Raw genomic sequence first — 25274 nt, 5'->3', positions numbered from 1 at the left:
AATAAAAATATTTTATGTTGGAGTGAATGATGAAGTATCAATTTGAAAATCAACACAGCATTTCAGGCCAGGTATAGTAGCACACACCTGTAATCTATGCTACTAGGAAGCATAGTGAAGATTGCAGTCTCAGAACCAGGCTCAGCCAAGGCACGACACTGGTTCCTAAAAATTACCAAAGCAACCAGGCTGGAATCATGCCTCAAGTGGGAGAATATGTTAAAAAGACTCTGAGTTCAAGTGGCGCTATGGCTCAAGTGATAGAGTGCTATCCTTGAGCTGAAGAGCTGAGGGACAGTGCCCAGGCCCAGAGTTCAAGCCCCATGACTGACAAAAAACAAAACAAAAAAACCACTTCTTTTAAAAATATATACTTTATAAAAAGGACCCCCCCAAGTTCAAACCCCAGTACAGAAGAGAAATAACACTATATATATATATTTTTTGGGGGGGTCCGGTCGTGGGGCCTGAACTCTGGGCCTGGGCCCTGTCCCTCAGCTCTTCAGCTCAAGGCTTGCACTCTACCACTTGAGCCACAGCGCCACTTCCAGCTTTTTTTTTCTGCTTATGTGGTCTGAGGAATCAAACCCAGGGCCTCATGCATGCAAGGCAAGTGCTCTACCACTGAGCCACCTTCCCAGCCCAACACAATATTTTTTAAGCCATAGAAATTTTCAAATAACATAGTATCCCTTTTTAGACCCTGATAATTAATTTATCCTATTTGATAGTATCTACTATTTTTACTTTTCCTCCTTTAAAAATATTATTTATAAGCAGGAATGATGTGAAATAAATAACACCCTCAGAAAAACACTAAGAATTCTTTGCTAGCCCTGCAAGAATTGCTAAGTCAATACTTATGTCAGAAGAAATGGAAAGACAGACATAAAAGAAAAACAAGAGAAACAGTAAAATATCTGGGTAAATAAAATTAACTGTTTTTTATCTTGAATATCTTAAAATACGTTCAGCAATTTAACCAGGTACCGGTGGCTCATGCCTGTAATCTTAGCTACTCAGGAGGCTGAGACCTGAGGATCAAGGTTCAAAGCCAGCTGGGGCAGGAAAGCCTGTGAGACTCTTATCTCCAATTAACTACCAGAAAACCAGAAGTAGTGCTGTGTCTCAAGTGGTAGAGCACTCTCCTTGAGATAAAGAGATCAGGCCCAAAGTTCAAGCCTCACAATTGACAAAAAAAAAAAAAAGTTCAGCAATTTAAAACAAAGATTTATAATATTTTCTGGTAGACAGATTAGATTAGATAGATAGATAGATACATACATACATACATAGAGGATAGATCAAAGATAATTAAACATTAAGGGAGAAGGGTAAAGGTATCTGCAAAGTGGTAGTTTACACACTTTCACTTCAAAGGGTGAAATATTAAGTAGACTATGAAAATATGCGTATTACTATATTAAAATTATTCCTAAAAAAGTCAAGCCAGGCACTGGTGGCTCATGACTGTAATCCTAGTTACTCAGGAGTCTGAGATCTGAGGATCACAGTTCAAAGCCAGCCCGGGCAGGAAAGTCCATGAGACTTTTATCTCCGATAAACCACCAGAAAACCGTAAGTGGCACTGTGGCTCACGTGGTAGAGTGCTAGCCTTGAGCTGAAGAGCTGAGGGACAGTGCCCAGGTCCAGAGTTCAAGCCCTATGAACCACCACTACCAACAACAAAAAGTATCTGTCAAAAGCACAGCACACTGAAATGGATAACTAAAGAACGTTTAAACAACTCAAGGAAGAATCAAACAAACAATAGTATGGGTAGGCTCAAATCCAAACATAGCAAGTTAAAAATATTTGAGATACAAGAAAAGCATTATAACCTTAAATTTTTATATTTGAAAAGAACTCACATAATCTAAACTTTTACCTTAAGAAAGGTGAAAAGCCAAATTACATACATAAGATGTAGAATACAGGAAATACAATAGTCATCAATAAAACTGAACAGAAAAACTTATGAGACTATAGCAATTCTTTAAAAAGATCAATATGATAAAGACTGATGAAGTGAATAGCACAAGAGAAGTTGTAGTTAAAAACTTTCCAAAAAAGCTATCTTCAGGCCCAGATAATTTCCATGAAGTCTACTAAATATTTATAGTAATAACACCAACCAACACAATGGAAGAAGAGTACTTCTCAACACATTTTATGAATACTGTATTCCCTTAAGACAAAAATATTAGAAATTAAAAATAGTAGACATTATCAACAAAATAAAAGTATAGCAAACTCAACTACACCAGAGGATACCAATCAGCAATGAAAAGGAATGGACTAGTATTTCACTCTATAACTTGGATAAATCATAAAGGCATTATACTGAATAAAGATGCCAGACTCAAAAGGTTAAATACTATAAAATTGTATTCATATGACATTCTTGAAAGGTTACAACTATAAGCCAATAACATGACAATGGTTACCTTGGGCAGGGAAAATATGAGCATAAAAAAGGAAGCATATGGGAATGTGGGGCAGTTGCAACCATCCCCAGATCCTGACTGCTGTGATCATCATATTACAAGTCAGGAAAAGTATTAAAGTTCACAAAACAGTATATCTCCTAAAAGGCCAACTCTGTATATCAATACATTTTGTTCTAAAGTAAGAGTCTAACATGACAGAGCAATTATTATTAAAATACTTTTAAGCAAAGGTTCTTTTCACTGACAGCTACAAGGTCTGCCTTTCCAACAGCTCTAATTATTGGCAACACATATAATCCACCCAAATCAAATCTCCACATGAAGTCTTGAGAGGTATTTGAATTTTGTTTCTTGCATTTTTCACGGTGTTGAAAGTCTTAAGACAATTAATGTCTTTAACCTATAGAGACACAAAGATTAAACACAACAGGCAATAGCTCAATGGTAGAGTACTTACCTAGTATGTGCAATACACACCCTGGGTTCAATTCCCAGCAGTGCTAAACAAAACAAACAGGTACAACTTAACAACTGCACTAACTTTAAGTAAGGGTTGTAATGATAATGGATCTGGCCAGCTTGGTATGGTTTGGAGGAAGGCATACATTACAGGTGGTTCCCACATAGGCTTTGTTCTTATGTAACAGTTGTCCATTCTGTAGGAAGGATATAGCCAGAATTCAGTAATTTTTAAAAGGAAAAATGAATTTCATCTATGTGACTACAAAGTATATCATAAGACTATGAGAAAGGAATCATAGTAAGACAGGCGTTTAATATTTCTCTAGATAAGAAGCAATTACAAAATAGCAGAACATTGCATATGTAGTCTTCCAATAACTTCAATATTTTTATGCAATTGTCTAGTAACTCTACCCTTACTTATGATATGGAAGAGGAAACAGTAAGGGTTGATTATATAATATTGAGCAGGAAGGGTAAAGGCACCTATCTAACAAGGTGGTAAATGTTAATATAAATTAGGAGTTGGAAATCAGCACCTCCCACTTACTAAGCAAGTGCTCTAGTATTTGAGCTATGCCTCAACACCCCTCCCCTTTTGTTTTGGTGTAGGTCCTGGGGCTTGAACCCAAGTTCTTGGCACTGTCCCTGAACCTTTTTGCTCTGTAACTCTTGAGCCACAGATTTGTGTGTGTGGTTAACTGGAGATAAGAGTCTCACAGACTTTATTGCTCTAGCTGGCTTCAAACCACGGTCCTCAGATCTCAGCCACCTGAGTAGTTAGGATTACATGGGCAAGCCACCTGTCTCCCCCAACCATTTTGTTGTTGTTGCTGTTTTTTTGTTGTTCTTGTTTTTTGCTTTTAGGAGGAAGTCTTGGATTTCTGCCTGAGCCCTGCCTCAACTGTGATCCTCCTATGTCTCCTACAAAGCTGAATGACTGGCAACACAAATGACTAAATATTTTTAATCTTCAATATTTCATCCTCATCTACTAAAGTATAATAACATAACTTATTTTTAAATAAACTTTATTTCCAGGTAGTTTTAAGTTCAGAGTAAAATTAAGCTGAGGATAACCCCATACAAATAACATCTGCTACAATCAGCAGATTAGTATTAGTATTACAATCAATGAACCTACATGGGCATATGATTAGCACCTGAAATCCCTATTTTACATGAAGGCTCACTAAGCATTCACCACTTACCACTGTAGTACTGTGCAAGTAGTTCACGTCACTGAAAATCCTGTGCTCTGCCTATTTACCCGTTCTTAATCTTCTAATTGCTTGCAACCACTGATTTTGGTGTTTGTTTGTTTGTTTGTTTAATTGTCTCCACAGTTTTGCCTTTTCCAGAACGTCATCTAGTTGGAATCTGAGTTGGAATCCTTTTCTGATTGGTTTCTCTCACTTAGTGGTATCTAAATTTTCTATTTTCTAATTAGCGCATATTAACTGTACAAAATAATGGGTTTCATTGTTCCACAACAATGGCATTTTTAAATTTTTTATTTTATTTTTCTGTCAGTTGTGGGGCCTGAACTCTGGGCCAGGGCCCTGTCCCTTAGCTCTTCAGCTCAAAGTTAGCGCTCTACCACTTGAGCCACAGCACCACTTCAGGCTTCTTCTGCTTATGTGGTGCTGAGGAATGGAACCCAGGGCCTCATGCATGCAAGGCAAGCGCTCCACCACTGAGCCACCTTCCCAGCCCCAAAAATGGTATTTTCATATATTTTACATGTCTTCACCATATCCATCCCCCTTTATTACACCCCCTCAAGTCCCATGCGCTTTTACTAACAAGTCAGTCCCCTTTGAAGTCTTCTTTCCTCCTAGATTTCAGATATGAGAGAAAACATGATAACTGTCTTTTTGAACTTGGCTTATTTCATTTAATGTGATGATTTTCAGTTCTAACCATGTCCCTAAAAATGACATTGTTTCATTTTTATTGATATACTTATTTAAATGATGAAGTTCTTACATCTTCGCTCCTCCCATCACCAGTAACTCCTTAATTCCCCCTTTTAGAACAAGGAGAGTTACATGTGTGGGACCTCTGGTTGACTGAAGACAAAAGCAGAGAGATGCTACTGATTCATTTCACAACCAAACTTCCCAAGGACACTATAGGAGCACTTGGGATGAATAGCATCAGATCTCACATCTGGCACTCGAACAGCAACCAGAAAAAAAAGCATTCTTGTGAAGTGGAGGGAGAACTGGTAGGTTATTCTTTTCTTTTAGCAAAAGCAGGAAAAAGATCAACTATATCTTACATTATATTCCACAGAAAACACTTGCAAATGAACAAGCATAAAATTCACTTGTGCTCTTGTTGTAATACTCCATAATTTATAAATAATATAAGTTGCTCACAGTACTGGAGGGAGGGAACCCCAAAGTCTGACAGATTTGGTTGTCTGGTAAGGGACTAGTAGTCCCCTAGTTCCAAGATGCTGCCTCACTGTTGTGTCTGCCATAAGGCAATACAAACAAAGGGAATAATCGCATCAAAGGGGGCAAAGCCCTCAAGGCCTAATTGCCTCCCAAAGGCTCTACACCTCTTAGTTATGGTGCATTAGAAATTGCAACATGAATTGGAAGGGACACAAGCATTCAAATTACAGTAAAATCCTAAGAACTAAAGAAATAAAATTAGTGAAAACAAATGACCATATACAAATACTAGTTATAAAAACAGTATGGAGGTTCCTCAAAAGACTCCACATAGAGCTCTCCTATGAGCCATTAATCCCACTTTTGGGCATTTACCCAAATGGTCACAAACAAGATCATACTAAAGCTACCAGCAGAACTATGTCTACTGCAGCATTATTTACCATAGCTAAGATATGGAACCGACCCAGATGCCCCTCAGTAGATGAATGGATCAAGAAAATGTGGCATATATACACAATGGAATTCTATGCCTCCATCAGAAAGAATGACCTTGCCCCATTTGTTAGGAAATGGAAAGACTTGGAAAAATTTATATTAAGTGAAGTAAGCCAGACCCAAAGAAACATAGATCCCATGGTTTCCCTTATTTTCACTAACTAGTATATGTGTAAGACAAGCAGAAAAGGTCAGATAACTTGATGTTAGGTGAAATGAACCCCAAGATAAGGATTCAAATGTTTTTGCTTTCTTTCTATTGTTTCTTTTTTTCTTTTGCCAGTCATGGGGCCTGAACTCTGGGTCTGGGCGCTGTCCCTCAGCTCTTCAGCTCAAGGCTAGCACTCTACCACTGGAGCCACAGCGCCACTTCCAGCTTTTTCTGTTTATGTGGTGCTGAGGAATCGAACCCAGGGCCTCATGCTTGCAAGGCAAGCACTCTACCGCTGAGCTACCTTCCCAGCCCTCTTTCTATTGTTTCTAACACATTCATAAGATGATTTCTTTGTTGCTTTGTATGTCCCTCCCCCACAGTACAACCCCTGCTTTCAGTATTTGATGTTGATATAATTGGTTGAGGGGAAGGGCAAAAACAAATCGTTTGAATAGGGATACAGGTGGACCCATTGTAACAATGAGATGTACAAGTCGTTATGTTGAAAAACGAACTTTACAACTTTGGTGGGGGGAGGGAGAATGGAGGTGGGTGGGAGGAGTATGGAAAGGGATGGGAAAGGGAAACATAGAGGAGGCAACAATGCTTGATAAGAAAGGTACTCACTATCTTGCCCATGTAATTGTAACTCCTCTGTATGGTATTCTCACAATTTAAAAAAAATACTAGTTATAGAGGAATGGGAATTGTTTGATACATAATAGGAAAAAAGTGGGACAATGTTCAAAATATTGCTTCTAAGTTTTATGCTATTCTGTTTAAAAAAAAATTTTTTTAAACCTTAGAGCCTTAACTCCAGAAATCAGTCTCTCTTCTATCTGCATAACCACTAGATGTTACTCTTTGGTTTCTTCAGAAATTATCTCTTTTCTTCATACTAATCACTTGCAAATTAATATAAATTACAATCATGAAACTAAGGTTGAAAATTTCAATTTTGTATACCAAACGGAACTTTCACTCTATAACTTTGCCTATTATCTGAATCCTCCTGGTTATCTCAATGGAGATAAATACAATTTAATGTCTGGTAAGTGCATGTACTCGTATATCCTTGAGAGAATGCTTCACCAATAAAGACGCACTTCAGCTGGGTACTGGTGGCTCACACCTGCAATCCTAGCTACTCAGGAGGCTGAGATCTGAGATTATAGTTCAAAGCCAGCCCAGGAAGGAATGTCCATGAGACTTTTATCTCCAATTAACTACTAGAAAACCAGAAGTGGAGCTGTGGCTCCAAGTGGTAGAGCACTAGCTTTGAGTAAAAAAAGCTCAGGGACAGCACCTAGGCTGAGGTCAAGTCCCATGACCAACAAAAACAAAACAAAACAAAACAAAAAAAGCACTTTATAATTCCATTCCTATAAAATACAACTATTCTAACTTAAATATTCATACACTACACACTATGCAAACTTGGGGGGAAAATCCTCAGATAATAGCATCCAGAATAGATATTGGAATTTTCTCCTCAGTATAATCTTATTACTTCACTGAACTCTTAAAAGTACCTATCAAACATGCAGCTCTACTTCCCATAAAGTAACCTGCCCCAAAAACCAATGGTAAGTAGCTAAATTTGGAACCCACTGTCCTTTTACCAGCAAAATAACACAAATATGAATCTAAGTCAATAGAAATTAAAACAACTGTAAAACTGTTAAGCTGTTATTAGCCCTGTTCATCACTATATACTAGGATGAATCACCATGTTTTCAAGTTAGTGCCCAATAAATAAATTGTATATGCACAAATATGTCTAAGAGCTGGAGCACAAATAATTTATCATGTATAATTCTAAGAGTATGTACTCTCTCATTCTTGCATTCCTATTCTCCCCCACTCTCCCACTTTCTTTCTGTCTGTGAGTCTCAGGGTAACTTCATTATATACTAATACTGTCATTAACTTTTACTATGGTTGATAGTCCTCCCAGGGGCTCATGTGCTGGGAGACTGGTCCCCAGTGTGGCAATGATGGGAGATGGAGGACCTTTAAAAGGTAATGCCTGAGCCAGACTCTCATAGCTTGCATCTGCAATCCTAGCTACTCAGGAGGCTGAGATCTGAGGATTGCAGTTCAAAGCCAGCCCAGGCAGCAAAGTCCATGAGACTCTTATCTCCAATTAATGACCAAAAAGCTGGAAGTGGAACTGTAGCACAAAAGCTAAGGGACAGCATCCAGGCCCTAAGTTCAAGCACCAGGACAGGCACACACAAAAAGGTAATGCCTAGTGGGATGTCATTAGGGAGGCTGCCCGCAAAGCAAGCTGTTGTAGCTCTCCAGGAACCCTGGTTAGGTCTCTAAAGAGGGCTGCTATCATAGAGTAAAACTAAGGCAAGTCACTGTCCAGTTTGCTCTCATTACATGATCTTTCTTACTCACATTTCTATCACTGTGATGTCACCCACCAGGAAGTTCTCACCACAGCGGAACTGATCCTTATACTTTGCTTTTGAATTTCTTGAGCTGTGAGATAATTAAGCTTTTCTTTATGAAAAAGTACTCATTGCTGTAATAGGAAAGAGACTAATAAAGTCATTCAAAAACTTACCTAAGAATCAGCTCCTTCGAGAATTTAGGTAACTATTGAAACATTTATGTAAGTTCCATGGTACTATCTTTGTTCTATTTCCTTAAATTGTTTTGTTTTGAATGTGATTTTTAAGTTTTAGTACAAAATATGAACATTAAAAATAACTGAATCAAAGCAAGTTCAATAGCTACCAATGTACAAGTATTTCCACTCCTCAAAACACAGTAATAGGAAAAACAAAACTGATACTGAAGATACCAGCTATTAAAACTGGGGATGTAGTTCAGTGGGAGAGTATTTGTCTACATGGCACATGACTCCCAGCATTTCCAAAACAAAAGGAAGGGAGGGAGGGAGGGAGGGAGGGAGGAAAAGCAGCTAACAATGTCTTACAGTCAAAAGTGTGGGGAAGGCAGAAGGAAAGAAGATGGATGTGATGCAACAGGAATCACCCTAGTTCTCTCTAATCAAACAAACATTTAGGGTCCTAACATACACTTCTCCCCAAGAGATTGACAACAATAAATATATGAACAGAGAGTCACAGGAATGAAAAAACAAACTTACAATTTGTACACACAAGGTCAAGAGTGGCCCCACGCTGCAGGTCAGCCTACAACCAAGGAGGCTAAGCCGCAGGAGTAGCCCCATGGTGGCCAGGATTTTAGGATCCAACCAGTGAGACTGCAGCATCTAGATACAAAAAGCTTCCACAGTGCCGGGATCCATTCAGCACAGCAGCAACACAGAATGTGATACTGCCACAACCAGACCCAGAGATCTTCCACAGAGCCACTGGTCATCCCACAACCAACTCCAGGATCATTGAGTAGCTCTGCTGGGTACCACCCCCCAATGGGTGACCAGCACTGGTGGTGACTTAGAGCTTGGCCCAGACCTCTCCCTTCCACCCAAGAAGTGTTACTACACTTGAAGAGGACAAAGAGGCCAGAGCTCTTCCTCATGCCACCCCACAACCCCTGGCCAGAGGCACTGGCCAAGCATAGGCAGGGTGAGATCCAACTAAGGTACCAAGCTCTGACAAACTTCAGTGCATCAATGGGAACCTAGTCCTTCTGAAGCACTGGCCTCTGGGAGGCCTGAATCTAGCCTTCTCAGCCACCACTGCTGACTTTTTCCACCAGCGCCCAGCTGCTGGTGGAAAGCCTGCTGATGCAGGGCCAAGCCAGGGCATGTGCACAAATCAGCAGCCAAGGTCTGCCATTTGTGGGGCAAGATCCAACTTGGGGCCAAAAGCCAGACAAACTCCCTCACACTTGTGGGAGCCCATCCCTTCCAAAGCCATCCCAGAGGCCTGATTCTATCCTTCTCAGCCCCTGCCACAGATCAGACCGAGCTTGGTGGCCTGGAAGGTAGCTCCTTTCAGCAAGCCTGGGGCCAAGCATAAACTCTAGTAGTACGTGCTGGTCCAGGGGCCCAGCAGGGGCTACTTCACCCAGTGTGAGGTTGGCCTGGCCAAGCATGGGGCGCCACCTGCTGGGTAGGAACAGGCCAAGCTCCAAACATGGCCCTGACAACTCCTGAACCCAAATGAGTAAATCACAATGAAAGATTACCAAGACAACAAATCAAATCCAAAAGCCAACAACAACCCAGGAAAGGACCCCAGTGAGAGTGAAAAAGAGAGAGAGGACCAAAGAACCATTAAAGAAATGATGACAGAATTGGCCAATTAAATAAAAGGGGATATACAAAAACAATTTCAAGACTACAAGAAGAAATGACAAAGATGATCCAGGACTCACAAAAAGATATTAAAATAAAAATAGAAATGCTATACACCTCATTAAAAGATGGAATTAACACTGAGAACTGGTGTGGGAAGCATAAAAGGTTCAATTTCGATATTGCCAACCGCAGCGGAATGCACAGATAACAGAATAAGTGAAATGGAAAACAGAATATCCGGAGTTGAGAATAAAATAGAGGAATTAGAGCAAGTAGTCAACGGTATGGAAAAAACACTGAGAACCTACCAAAGGGAAACCCAAGAATTGGCAGTCTCAGCCAAGAGATCAAATGTATGCATAACTGAGATCGATGAGGGGGGAAGAATTCAATACTAAAGGCATCAAAACCTATTCAGTGAAATAACGGAGAACTTCCCCAATCTTAAGAGAGAACATCTCACCCACCTGACAGAAGCATACAGAACCCCTAGTAGGATACAAGAAGAATTTCTTATACTTTTAGACATAGTTAAAAAACATTCAATTCTTGACAAGCAAGAATTGATTTTTAAATGCTGCAAAATCAAAGAAAGAGCTATATTACAATGGAAAGAAAATTGGAATCACTGTAGATCTCTCCACACAAACTCTCAATGCAATGAAAACCTAAAATGGTATAATTCAAGCCCAGATCATCAACTGCCAACCCCAAAATGGTGTACCCAGCAAAAATATCATTTACATTTAATGGTGAAACTAAAACCTTCTATGACAAACAAAAAATTAAAGGAATTCACAAACACTAAACCAGCATTACAATGAACACTAAAGGGAAATATACAATCAAGAAAATAATCAAAATCAAGGAACACATAAGACAAAAATCACTAGACCAATTTAGTAATCACAGGAAGAGAGAGGAAGCAAAATACAGGAAATGAAGAAAATGTCAGGACATCTAACATCTCTCTACTATGAACAGCACACTGGATTAAAAAACAAGATCTGCCCATTTGTTGTCTCCAAGAAACACATCTTTTGTCAATGACAAAAGCACGGGGGGTGGGGGGGGCGGGGAGTGTAGAAGTGAGAGGGAAGAGATGGTAGGAGAAAAACAAAGGTGGTAACAATGCTTGATAAGCAATGTACTCATTTGCTTATCAAATGTTCATGTAACTGTGACAACAATAAAAAAAAACTAAAAAAAGAAAGACAAAAGCAAACTCCAAATGAAGGGATGGAAAAAATCCTTCATGCAAATGCATCCTTCAAGAAGGCAGGAGTAGCCATATTGATTGATAAAATAGACTTTTCATTAAAATCAATACAAAGAGACATGGAAGGTCATTACGTATTAATAAGAGGAATGATCCATGAAGAGAAAATCATAGTGGTCATTATCTATGTACCAAATAATGGAGTACCTATGTTAAACAAATACTTTTGGCCTCAATAGGACAGACCCAAATACAGTAATAGTGGGAGATTTTAATACCCTATACTCACCGAAGGATAGGTCAACCAAAAAAAGATAAGCAAAGAAGCCTTTGAACTAAATGACATCATAACCCAGACATCTACAGAGTATTCCACCCAACAATGACCCAAGTCACATTCTTCTCAGCAGCCTATAGAACTTTCTGAAAATAGATCATACATAGTACACACAAAGAACCAAAGCAAATACAGGAGGACTGGCAAAATTCCTTGCATCCTATCTGACCACAGTGGAATCAAACTAGTTCAACAAAACATAATGCAGAAAACACTCAAACACATGGAAGCTGAACAACACAATACTGAATAACACCTAAGTCACAGAAGAAATTAAGGAAGAAATTAGAAAGTTCTTACAAGTCAATGAAAATAAAAATACATCAGAATGGAACCTCTGTGATATAGCAACGGCAGTGCTGAGGGGAAAGTTTTAGCCCTAACCACACACACAAAGAAAACAGAAACAGCTCAAGTACATAACCTATGATGCAACTAAAACTGCTAGAAAAACTAGAACAATCCAAATCTACTACTAGACAGCGAGGTAGCAAAGATTAGAGCAGAAATCAATGAAACAGAAACTAAAAGAACTATACATAAAACCAAAATAAAAAGCTGGTTTTTTGAAAAAATTAATAAGACTGATATCACTTGCAAGATTAACAAAAAAAAAGAAATTCAAATCAATAAGATCAGAGATGCCACAGGATTACAACAAACATCCAAAAAATCCAAATGATTATAAAGAACTACTTTCAAAACCTATTCTACAAAAGAAGGAAAACCTAGAAATAGACTAATTTCTAGAAACACAGAAACTGCCGAAAATAAACCAAAAGGATATAAACCAGCTAAACAAGCCAGTAACACCCAAGATAGAGGCAGTAATCCAGAAGTCTTCCATCAAGGAAAAGCCCAGGCATGGATGGATTCACCACTGAATTCTACAAGACTTTTAAAGATGAACTAATACCAATACTCCTCAAGCTTTTCCATGAAATAGAAACAGAGGGAGCAATTACAAACTCATTCTATGAAGCCTGTATCACACTCATTCCAAAACCAGGTAAAGATTCAACAAAAAGAATACAAACCAATTTCTCTGATCAACAAAGACACAAAGCTCTTCAATAAACAGAATCCAGAAACAAAATTTTAAAAATCATACAAGCCTAGGCTTGGTCCCACAGATGAAAGGCTGGTTAACACATACAAATCAATAAATGTAATTCATTACGTCAACAGAGCCAAAGACAAAGAAAACTAAAAATCTGAAGAAAAAAATCAGAGAGCACCAGAAAATGGAAAGACCTTCCATGTTCATGGATAGTAGAATCAATATTGTAAAAATAGCCATACTGTGAAATATACATTCAATGCAATTCTCCTAAAAATCACAGTGATGTTCTTTAGTGAGATTAAAGAAAAACAATCCAAAAATTCATATGAAACAACAAAAGACCTAAAACAGACATTGCAATTCTAGTCAAAAAAAGTAATACAGCCAATATCATAATACCAGATTTCAAACTCTACTATGGAGCCATAGTAACAAAAGCAGCTTGGTATTAGCACAAAAATATACCCACAGATCAATGGAACAGATTAGAAGCTCAGAAATAAAACCATATACTTACAGTCATGATATTTGACAAAGGAGCCAAAGACATACAGTAGAAAAAAACATAGCCTCTTCAACAATTAGTGTTCGGAAAACTGGGCAGCATATACAGAAAACTAAAAGTGTATCTCTGCTTGTCACCATGCACTAATAATCAATTCAATGTTAATATCAATTCAATATGGATCAAAGACCTCAACATCAGACCTGAAACTCTGAAACTACCGCACATTAAAACTTATAGGTATAGACAGGAACAGAGTCCTAAGGGTATAAAACAGGAGAGAGACCTCATTAAAATCAAGTTTCTGCACAGTTGAGGACATAGTTACTAAACTAGAAAGACAGCCAACCAATTGGGAAAAGATCTTTACCAGCAACGCATCAGACAAAGGTCTAATATCAACTATATACAAGAAGCTCAAGACACTAACCCCTCCCAAACTTAATACACCAATTACTATAAATGGGCAAGAGAATAAAGGAGACTTCTTGGAAGAAGAGGTAAGAATGGCAAATAAAATAAACAAATGAGAAAATACTCATCATTCCTGGCCACAAAGAAACACAAATCAAAACAACCCTGGGGGAAAAAACAACAACCCTGAGATTGCATCTCACCCCAGTTAGATTGGCCTACATTTTGAATTCGAACAACAAAAAATGCTGGCAGAGATGTGAGGGAAAAGGAACCCTACTGCAGTGCTGGTGCGAATATAAACTAGTACAACCACTCTGGAAAGCAGTCTGGAGGTTCCTCAAGAAACTAAAGATAGGCCTTCCCTACAATGTAGCCATACCACTCCTAGGCATCTACCCTGAGCATCATGAACCAGGATATGAAAAGGACACCTGCACATCCGTGTTCATTGCTGCACTATTCACAATAGCCAAGATATGGAAACAGTCCAGATGCCCCACAATACATGAATAGATCCAAAAAATGTGGTACCTATATACAATGGAATTTTATATAGCCATTAGAAAGGATAAGATAATGTCATTTGCAGGGAAATGGATGGAACTAGAACAAACCATGTTGAGCAAGGTAAGCCAAGATTAGGGAGAAAGCAGCACATGTTCTCCCTGATATGCAGAAGTTAGATTTAAAACACAATGGTATATGACAATACAGGGTTCTAGACACTCATATACAGTGAGACCAAAAGATGATAGTCGTAGGAGAAAATCACCAAATTGTAATACCCAAGTACCGCCTCATATGTATATAAAATAAAATACATACTAAAAAAAACTTCAAAGATTTGGAAAACAAAGGACTTTTTGCTTAAATTTTTTGTGGGTTTTTGTTTTTGCATTTTTTGCTGATGATTCAGTATTCTTTAACAGTGTATTTACATGCGTATCTGTGGGAGGGTGGGAGGAGCGCACAGAATCCATGGAAAAAGGGTAAAAAAGTACAGCAGTGGAGCACTCTGGACATTGATTAAAGTGAACAATGCAACTTGTGGGTGAAGACGGAAGGGAGAGAATGGCAAAGAATGAGGGAACAGATGACACTGTACAAAAGAAAATGTACTTATTGTACATTGTACTGATGCATGTAAATGTAACCCCTGTGTATATCACCTCTACAATAAGACCATTTTTTTTTTTAAGTGTGGAGGAGTAAGGCAGGCATGATAGAGCAGTTCCAGGTCAGTTCCAATACCAGGTTTGTCAGGCTAAATAGCAAGATTATTCTCTCACAAGAATAAAAGGGGGGAAGAAGTTGTGGGGGAGGTCATACTTTCGTTGTCTTTTTTTTTTTTTTTTTTGAGTAATGGTGCTGTGAATTGGGCCAAAGTCTAGAGAATACTAAGTAAACATGCATTCTACCACTGAGCTACATCTCTAACCCTAGCCAAGTGATTTGTAAGTTAACAAAGAAACACTGTCAAGAATATATATGAATACTTTTTGTAAGAGACCAACATAATAAAGCTTTTAGAGATCAAACAATATTGATATTCTTTACTAAATGTAATCAAGTGTGAAAATGCTATAAAATGTGAACTTCTTTTTCAAGTGAAATCTCTGACTGGTTAGTTTTCTGCTATATTCATAATGGTTTAGCTAATCTTCACTAACAAGTAATAACATATTTGGCAGTAGGAAGTATACCAAAAAAGAAAAAGAAAGGAGAGAAAAGTGACAAATAATCATCATTCTTTAAACAAACTATCCTCAATGATAAGGTAATCCAGGGAATAATTTACAAACCTATGCCAAAGAAATAACCACAATATTAATCCAAGTTCTTACAAAATAATCCCCTAAAGTTCCTTAAAGCTACAAAATTCATTGCCTCCAAAATACCATTTTCTGAAGGATAAATATTATCTATCCACACTGAATAAAAGTATCCTATTTTTTAATCTCATTTTCCCCAGTTATTCTGGTTACAAATTAATTCAGGGTTGTACATGTGGCTAGATTAGTTTGAAAATGTGGGATATTTCTTTAAAAGTCAACTATTTTTCAAATTTGTTAAGTTCCATATAATGTTTGAAAATTTATTTTCCAATGTATTTTAGGATATTGTTTTTTACCTAGTCTGGACAAAATGCAAAAAGCAGCTTACCTGAGAAATCTGAAAAGTAAACAAAAACAAGTGGAATATGGAGTGAAGTTTGAAGTGAACTATATTGTTTTCCTAATCTATCTTTCATCTTTTTTGTAGTGGCTTTATCCTGAATGGCTACATCCTGGTTGCAGCAGCACAAGTTAAAAGAGCCTGAGAGAAACTCATTTTTCTAGGGGGTTTCTAGCTAAAGGACTCGGGGAAAAGGGTACTTCTATGGGCATAAGGGGCCAGAGATGCTGCAAAGGACAGAGTGATCAAAAGGAATCCTAATTCTCTGTAAGAACTTACACAAGTCCTAGGTGAATTATGCAAGCATTAACATTCACTGAACAGACCTAGAGTAATAGAAAAAAGGTTTCTAACCAACCACAATCATTATATTGTTAATTTTAATGGGTAAATTTTATGACACTGCATTATCATGAAATAGCATGAGAGAAGGATGGAGGCAGGAACTATAACCTCCAAAAAGACAAAATTTTAAGTCTGAACCTAATTAGTTGACAATCTGCTAAAACAAAAACAGTATCTAAGCAATCACTACTGCTGGATTCTTACACAATATTGTTGAGGACATAATGTAAAATTACTTGATATATAAAGCACCAGGAAATATAACCAATTCTCCAAAGAAAAAAGAAGATAGTAACTGCCAGCCCTGAAATAACCCAAATATTGAAATTATCAAGAACTTAAAAAAAAGTATGAACTGAGTATCTGAAATCTGAAATGCTTCAAAATCTAAAACTTTCTGAGCAGCAATGTGATGTGACAAGTCATAGTAAAAATGAAGGTACGCTAAAAGGACTGTATAAAATTACTTCCAGCTGTGTAAGATGTATATGAAACAAATGAATTTCCTATTTAGTCTTAGCTGTGTCCTATACTGAAAGTATTGCTACATTTAAGCCAATATTCCAAAATCCCAAAATTCTGTCCCATTTTCAGTGTTTTAGATAAGGGAAAACCTGTGTAACAATGTTCCATGGAGAAAAAAAATAAACACTTTTGAAATAAACGGAAAGATAAAAGTTCCTAGCGGACAAATTTAAAACTAAGAGAAAAACTGCAAAAGAAAAAAGAAAAATTGTAAGTTGTATAAAACAAAGCCTCAATAAACAGAAATACAGGGCTGATAGCTCACTGGCAGAACTTGCTCCCAACCTTCAAAAAAAAAGTAAAACTGAGTTACTGACTGAACAGAAGCTAAATCAATGGAAGTATCTACTCTGAAGAACAGAGTAGGAGAAAAAAAGGAAGACTCTCAGGAAACATCAAAAGTTCTTTCTACAACAAAAGACAAGAATGAAATTGGTATAGGAAAAAAAAAATCTAAATAATAATGTACAAAATTCTCCCAAACTTGAAGGAAGGTTCAGGAACTCAGAAATTCACAAAGCTTAAAGAACACTAAAATGGATAAACATGGAAGTAAAACATGCCTAGACAAATCACAACAGACTTAGGGAAAGTCAAGCTAAAGGAATAAAACTGTAAAGAAACATGACCCACACAAGAAATTTAATGATTCCAATTATTGCAAACTTCTCATCAGAAACCAGCATCCAGAAGACAGTGAATGGATATCTTTGAAATACTGAAAATTTCAGAGAGCATTCTCTGTATAGAGAAGAAATTTGTCAGAAATATCTGTAGAGATATTTTCATTAAAAACAAAGACAAACTGGGCACTGGTGGCTCACACCTATAATCCTAGCTACACAAGAGACTGAAATGTGGGGGATCTCAGTTCCAGGCCAGTACAGGCAGAAAAGTTCACAACACTCCATCTCCAAAATAATCAGCAAGAAACAGGGCAGGAAGCATGGTTTAAGTGGCAAGTCTGCCAGCGTAACAAGTGCGAGGACCTCAGTTGAAACTCCAGGACCCTCCTCCCCTACACACACACCAAAAAAAAGTAAAACTAAGAGTTTATCACTAAAAAGTCTACTTTAAAAGAACGAGGTTCTTGAACTGTGGGCCTCAGCTCTTCAGCTCAAGGCTAGCGCTCTACCACTTGAACCACAGAGCCACTTCTGGCTTTTTTCTTTTTGCTTATGTGGTGCTGGGGAATCGAACCCAGGGCCTCATGCATGATAGGCAAACGCTCTACCATTGAGCCACCTTCCCAGCCCCAAGAATGAAGGTCTTAAGCAACTCAATGGCAACAATGGGAGGGAGGGAACAGTGGGAAAGAGGAAACAGCTGATGCAAAACAAAAGAAACATACATATTACCCAATGTGGAAGAAATAACTGTATTGCAAAGCTCATAGAACTCACAAATGTTACAGACCATGACAGACAATTTGCCCCATGGAAGTTAGAATGTGTTTGTGACTTTAACTAAGCATCACTATCCCACAATACTGTGAAATTTGGGAAATTATGTAATCACTTAATCACAATAAAGAATTTGAAAAAAAAGAAAGAATGAAGTTCTTCAGACTGAAGAGAAATGATATCAAAGATAAACTTGGAATTAAAGCACAAGATGAACAGTAAATAAATGGCTATATATAAAAGTTTTTTTTTTCTCCTCATAAGGAGGAGAAAATATACTTACCTACTACAGGGAGCAGAAAGTATACAATAGGGTGGAGCTGTTATTGCATTTGTATGTTCTCCCATGACAACTATTCCATATTGATCACTAAGAAAGTTAAAGGGCTTCTACATTCATTTCCAATGATAAAACCATTAACTTAAGTAAATTGTGAACATTTGTGTACATATACCATAGCCTCAGAGAAGCACTGTCCCCTAAGAAATTTTTAGGCCACATACATAATTCCAGGCACCACAATCCAACCTTCTCAGGAAATAGAGATCAGGAGGATCAAAGTATGAGATCAGGTTAGCCAAGGACAGAAAGTTATTAGCAAGATTTCATCTAAACAAAAAAGCTGGCATGGTAGTATACATCTGTAATACTAGCTATGTATTAAGCCATAGGTAGTAGATAGGAGGTCTGGATCCCAGCCTGAGGCCTGCCCTGGGCAAACATTCAGGATCCTATCTGAAAAATAACTAAAACATACAAGTAATGAGGGTGTAATTCAAGTGGTAGAATGCCTGCCTTGTAAGCCTACCACTCACAATTCAAACCCCAGTGCTACCTTAAACAAACAAAAAAAGTCAATTTAATATGTTTAACCCCTCACAACGTTTCAACCTGTAATACATTTAAAAACTTGAAATATTTTAAATTTTTTGTGAAATGGTGTATACTTTACACTTACAGCAAATCTCAGTTTGAACTAACCAATCAAGCACCCAAGAGTTACATATGGGGTTTGAGGATATAGTTCAGTGGCAGAGCACTTGCCTTAGAAAACATGAGACCCTGCAAGTGATCCTCAGCAGCTTCCTCCCCTACACACTCCCCAAAAAGTCACATTTGTAGCTACTGGCTAATTAAGATATCCTGATACAACCACTAAAAAATAACACAAGTATTGTACTTCATACATTTAACACCAGCATCTGGCAGGTAAGATAGAACAATGAGATGGGCAATAACCTGAGCTATGTAGTCATATTGTGTCTCACAAAATAAAACAATTAATTAAAAACAAAAATAAGAACTAAAAAATCAATATAAATCAATATATTTAATTATTGTATATTATTTATTTATTATTGTAAACAAGGAAATGCCCATGTAAGTATAAGAGGAAGTAGAAGCTAGACTGAAGGGTTTTCACAGACCAAAAATGGAACAATTTGAAGATAAATAGAAAAGTTGATATAGGCTATTTTAACAGTCTCATATTACTTCCTCAAAAAAGTACTTATTAAGTATTAAGGGAATAAAAGTAACATTACAGTGAAGAAGCTTGGGAGGACTCACCAAAATCAAGTGATCAAAGTGTACATCACCTACTGGTAAAAGGACAAGCAGAAATTGTATACTGAAAAGAACCCATCACTACTTGCCACAGTCCACAGTCTGAATCCTACCATAAGAAAATATCCAGATATTTTACAACTGCCTTGTAATGGTTATAAGCATCAAAGTCATGAAAGTCAAGAAAGAGAATTTTTCTAGTTTAAATGCGACACAATCTGAATTTTGTGATGAAATTTCTGTGGCAACACAAAACTTGAATGAAATCTGAAATTAGGTGGTAGTTCAATTTTTTTTTCAAAAAAAGATTGGTTTACTCTGATGGTTATTTTATAACAGAAAGTCCTTGACCTTTTGTTACTGCATCTGCAACTGAATTTCAAATGGTCCAAGGGAAAAAGGTACCTAAAATATACTTAGAACTTTTCTGAAAGTTTGAGATTTTTTTTAAGTTACCAAACAAAATGTAAGAGTATCTAAAATTAGTATGTAACAAAAGAAGTACTTTCAAATGAAGAATGTTTTTACTTCTGCTTTATATAAGACTGTTCTATCCTTTATAAGATTCTCAAAAACCTCTGATCTGTAACTTCAGGAGCCAGTAAGGTAACCATTTTTCAGTACCCCAGTTGCACTGGCCACATTTCAAGTTGCTCCTAGCCACTTGTTGCTATCAGCTACTATACCAGATAAAGCATATCCATCATCACACATGTATCTACTGGACAGTAATAATATACAAGTTGGGGGGCCAACTGATGAAACGAATATCTACAGGCCAGAGTTGGATGAACTCAGGCACAAAGACTCAGCAAGTACTCTGATATTTTATTCATTTAGAATCTAGATTCTCAAAACTCAGTTCTATAAAATAGATTGAATACTGCAAAGCTAATTGAGATCAAATAAAATTTATGCAAAGTATCCACAAAAATAAGTACATAAAGTGTTTACAGCAGAATAGCTAACACATAGTAAATATTTAATAACCATTAGCTTTCTTCTGCAATATGGGTGAATAATTTCTTAAACTTTGATCTCAGTACTTTTTAAAACTAGTTGAGCAATTACACAAGTACCAGTTTGAAAACAGAAAGCTAACATCCTACTTGCTCGAAAGACTACTGAACTCCACATCTTATTCAATACTTGACCCTACTGGTTTTATCCCTATGAAGCACTCTCTTACACTGGTTTCTGTAACAAGTCAGTATTCTCTAGGAGTTCAGTCTCCCAATAAAGTTTTCATATATGAGGTTAGTATGGTTCAACTTTTGTCTTTTTTCAAGTTATATTCCAACCCCTAGGCAATTTCACCCATACCTATTTAGGTAATTCTGATTTTCTATTGGCAACCCATAACCCTCTTTTGAATTTTAGAACTATATATCTAAAGTGCTACAAAAATACCACTTGAAAGATCCAAAGGCACCTCAAAAACCCAGTGCTTTAAAACCAAAAGAACTTTAGTCCTTAGTGGGTACCACTCTTAACCTAGTTGTATAAAGTCATTTTTTGAAATTTCTTTCTCTCACATCTACAATCTACAAGTGCAGCCTATTAATCTCAAATTCAATCTACTTAACCCATCTCCAAGATTTTCCTAATCTTCCTAATTAAAGCTATCTATATCTCTCCTAATCTTGAGTCTTCTCCCTTTCAATACATGCTACCAGAATCCAATACACATCACCAAAAACCTCATTCTACCTACTCAAACTACTAAAAGTCTAGGCCAGGTGGAGAGGTTCGTGCCCGTAATCCTATTTGGGAGACTGAGATCAGGAGAACGATGGGTCCAGACAAGCCAAAGAAAAAAGTTAGGGTCATCCCAGTTAAAAGAAAAGAGAAATCAGTTCCCTCTTAGCTCCAGGCTAGCCAAGACATAAACAGGCCCTATTCAAAAACTAAAAAAGGCTGAGTGTAAGGCTCAAGTGGTAAAGTGTCTACCAACCACACGGTCTTAAATTCAAAACCTAGCACCTCAAAAAGAAAAATGGAATTCAGTTTCTAAATGATACAATTTTTTTAACACTAAGTTACATCACTCAAACTAGCAGAGCATTCTTAGTTTCATGTAATTTCAAAGTCACAAAATGTCACTCTCAAGACTTGGCCCTTGTATGTGGACATAGTACACATGTCTGATGTCTGAATGTAACAGTTCATATAACTCAGTAAGATATGATTAATCTAAAGTTTCAATGACAATGATCAGTTTTAATGTTTATTGCAAAAAGCATAGTAATCTACTGAATATCAAGTACCTACACTGTTCACATGCTTAGGGATAAAACAGTGACAAAATGACAATCTCAGTGAATAAACATAACAAATATAATAAGCTAAGTTAAATTGGCAAAAGTATGTAGGCAAAGTGAAAAAATGCTACAGAAAAAAAAATTCTAGCATAAAAAGGGTAGGAAATGGAGAGAAATAGGACCATGGTTTCATACAGAGAAGTCAGAGAAGACCTCAGTAGCCTAGTGGAAATGTGGCTTGAGAAAAAGGGTGACAAGATAAAGCAAGAAAGAAACTCGAATATCTTAGAGCTTTGTAGGCCCTAGTAAAATATATGCTTTACTAAGACTAAGAAGGGAAGTCACTGAGAAGTGACAGGATCTAATGAATTTTACAAAGCTCACTCTGGGCAACTGAGTGTTAAAGACTATAGGTTAGCAAAGGTCATAATGTTTTCAGGAAGTTATTTTGTATGTGAGAAATGGTGGTATTTTTTACAATTTATAGTGAATTTTTATGTGCTACGGATATAAAAAAAAGAAAGAAAGAAAAAAAGCAAAGCCAGAGGCCAACAGCACAAGCCTGAATCCTAGCTGCTCAGAAGGGTGAGATCTGAGGATGAAGTTTTAAGCCAGCTTGAACAGGAAAATCCTTGAGACGCTTTTTTTGTTGTTGTTGGTCAAGGAGCTTGAACTCAGGGCCTGGGCACTGTCCTTGAACTATTTTGCTCAATGTTAATACTCTACCACTTTGAGCCACAGTGTCACTGCCAGTTTTCAGGTAATTAATTGGAGATTAGAGTGTCATGGACTTTTTGTGTCTGGGCTGGCTTTGAACCACAATCCTCAAATCTCAGCCTCCTGAGTACCTTTGGGATTACAGGCATGAGCCACCTGTGCCCAGCTTTCCTTATCTCCAACTAAAACACCAAAAGCCAGAAGTGGCTCCAGTGGTACAGAAAGAACACTACTAGCTGGGGAGGGGGGGAAAGGGGATGAGTAGGTTTCCAAGCCCTGAATTCAAGCCCCCAGGATAGCCTTACTGACCCCCCCCCAAAAAAAAAGGCAAGCTAAGTCTTGAGAATAGCACAGATTTTAACTCTGGGAGTCGTCTCAGTGCTAGTGCAATCAGTTCTCACTACTGAGACATACTGCTCACAAGGTTCAAGGCTACTGATTATCCTTAGCCAAAGAATATACTGAAAATTTATTTAAATAGGAAAGGTAAGTCAAGATCCAACCTACACCATTGGAAGACAAGAACAGATGCTGACAGAACTTGAAGGGAAAGTTACAATGAAAATTACTCTATGACTGACTTTATCACTTTCTTAGGTCTACTACATTCTTGAGTTAGGGTTTTAAGTTTTACAACTTTCAGTGTTGTACCTTAAAAGTTCAACACAGTTAATGGGTAATGTAGCATTGTACTTTCTTACTGCTAAAGCTTTTATTGAAGGTTAATCAACAGCATCAAGTAATTGAACTGATTCAAGTGCTCTAATTCAAAGCCACTAATTCAAAAACACTGCCCCAGTACTGGTTAATTTCAAAGGAAAGTGAACTTTCCTTTATTTTCAATCTTAACCAATGAACCTCATTAGCAAAAGTATTAGGGAAAAAACTTAAATTTCCTCCAAGAAATTAAGTTAATAACAGCTTTCTATTTTCTCTTAAAGCATTTTTCTCCATCTGACATACTCAGTATTGTCTTAACTGCATGAGCACACTTATAGTAGAGAAACATCAAATTTTACCACCGCTCTAATCCTAAAATGTACTTAAAATTCTCAAAGTCACTGGGTGTGAAACCAAATGTTGATATATTTATAAGTCCCAAGAAACTGACAACTTTTTAAAAACTCAACTGCATAAACACAATCAAAATAAATCTGAATTATCTTTGGCAGGATGATATAATGAAATTCAGAGACAGTTTGAAACTTTCCTTTCTGTCCAGCCAGTTACAACAAAAATTAAAGGCCTACAAACTTTCCTGCAGATTTGAATAGAACAGTAAAAAAAATTAAGCTAAGTTCCAAAGAAAGAAAATCAATGATGGCCTGGAAAAAGACTTGATCACACATTAAATATCGCAAAACAAAAATGCAACAGTTATTTAGTCATGGCAAGTAGTCCTATCCATGAAATTAACTTCTTTTAAAACAAGAAAACGGCATTCACTCACGTACTTTTCCCAAAATTCAGAGGAAATTTCCAAACTAGGGTAAATTTAAGATCACATCGACCAGTCAAAGCATTAAGGACTTTCTCATCGGTTTTGCTTCATGATTTTTTAGTATGTTGATAGTACAAGAACGTTCGTCAAAATGCAATCCAAAATGATGGACGCCGCTTAGCCCGTATACTCGATAATCTAAAATACTGGGTATTTTTTAATCACCGTTTGAATCTGTGAATGTTTTAATCGAATACAATCAAGTCTTTTAAAATATTATTCAAAATATGTGGGGGATGACAAGACCTCCAGCCCTGTGTAAAAGAGAACGAAACTCCCAAGTGTTGTACCATTTTTCCCAGATCTGAGGATGTGAGGGGGAGGGGGGGCCCCGCAGGGATTAGGGTTAGTCTGCACCTCCACGTACCCCCTTTCCCCACCCCCAGTAGTTATTAGGGCACACACAGCAGGTCTCAAAAGATGGGGCCAGGGTAAGTGGCAGGAGGAGCTGTAACTTCAGGGCAGGAGGGGGGTGGGTATAAAGACCGGTGCACTGAAGCTCCAGGTCTTCCCATCCGCGCGCACGCGAGAGGTCACTGCGTGGTAAAGTTTGGTTTCACGAGCGGCCCTCCCTCGGCCTCCGGCGACAAAAGCAGAGTCGACCCAGGGAAGCGGACGCACCGGGGTCGGAGAGCGTCGGGAAGCTCAGCGGGGACGATGTTCCCCGAGGCAGAGAAGGGGGAAGGGGGCTTGGCCGGGGTCTGAGCGGGGACCCTGTTCCCCACCCCCTGCCCCCCCCCACTAAGGCCCTGCACCCCGGCGAGGACCGGCATCGCCCTGGCGCAGGCAGCAGGAAGGCGCGTAGGCCACAGGGAGGAGAGGGGACAGACAGGGTCGCTTCGCCGGGAGTGGGGGGGGAGGGGAGACGAAAGCAAAATGGGGTCCACCCCGGCTGCAGCACCCCCCCCCGCCGTCTCCCTTCCCGCCTGGAAAAGCGCCTCCAACTTTTCCTCCAAACGCATGACGTCGCCTGGGCCCCGCGAGAATCCGAAACTTTGTCCGCCCTCCGCCGCCGCGGGGCCCG

The 25274-nt window shown here is 38.1% G+C and overlaps 1 protein-coding gene across 3 annotated transcripts in view; it reads right to left on the bottom strand.

Moving 5' to 3' along the window:
• The window catches only part of Scaf11 (SR-related CTD-associated factor 11), a 76568-nt gene that overhangs the window by 50890 nt on the left and 404 nt on the right, over positions 1-25274 (bottom strand). The window lies entirely within an intron of this gene.

The sequence above is a fragment of the Dipodomys ordii genome, unplaced genomic scaffold (assembly GCF_000151885.1).
Source record: "Dipodomys ordii isolate 6190 unplaced genomic scaffold, Dord_2.0 Scaffold42, whole genome shotgun sequence".
NCBI lineage: Eukaryota > Metazoa > Chordata > Mammalia > Rodentia > Heteromyidae > Dipodomys > Dipodomys ordii.
The sequence above is the reverse complement of the archived record's forward strand: the minus strand, read 5'-3'. Positions and strand labels throughout refer to the sequence as shown.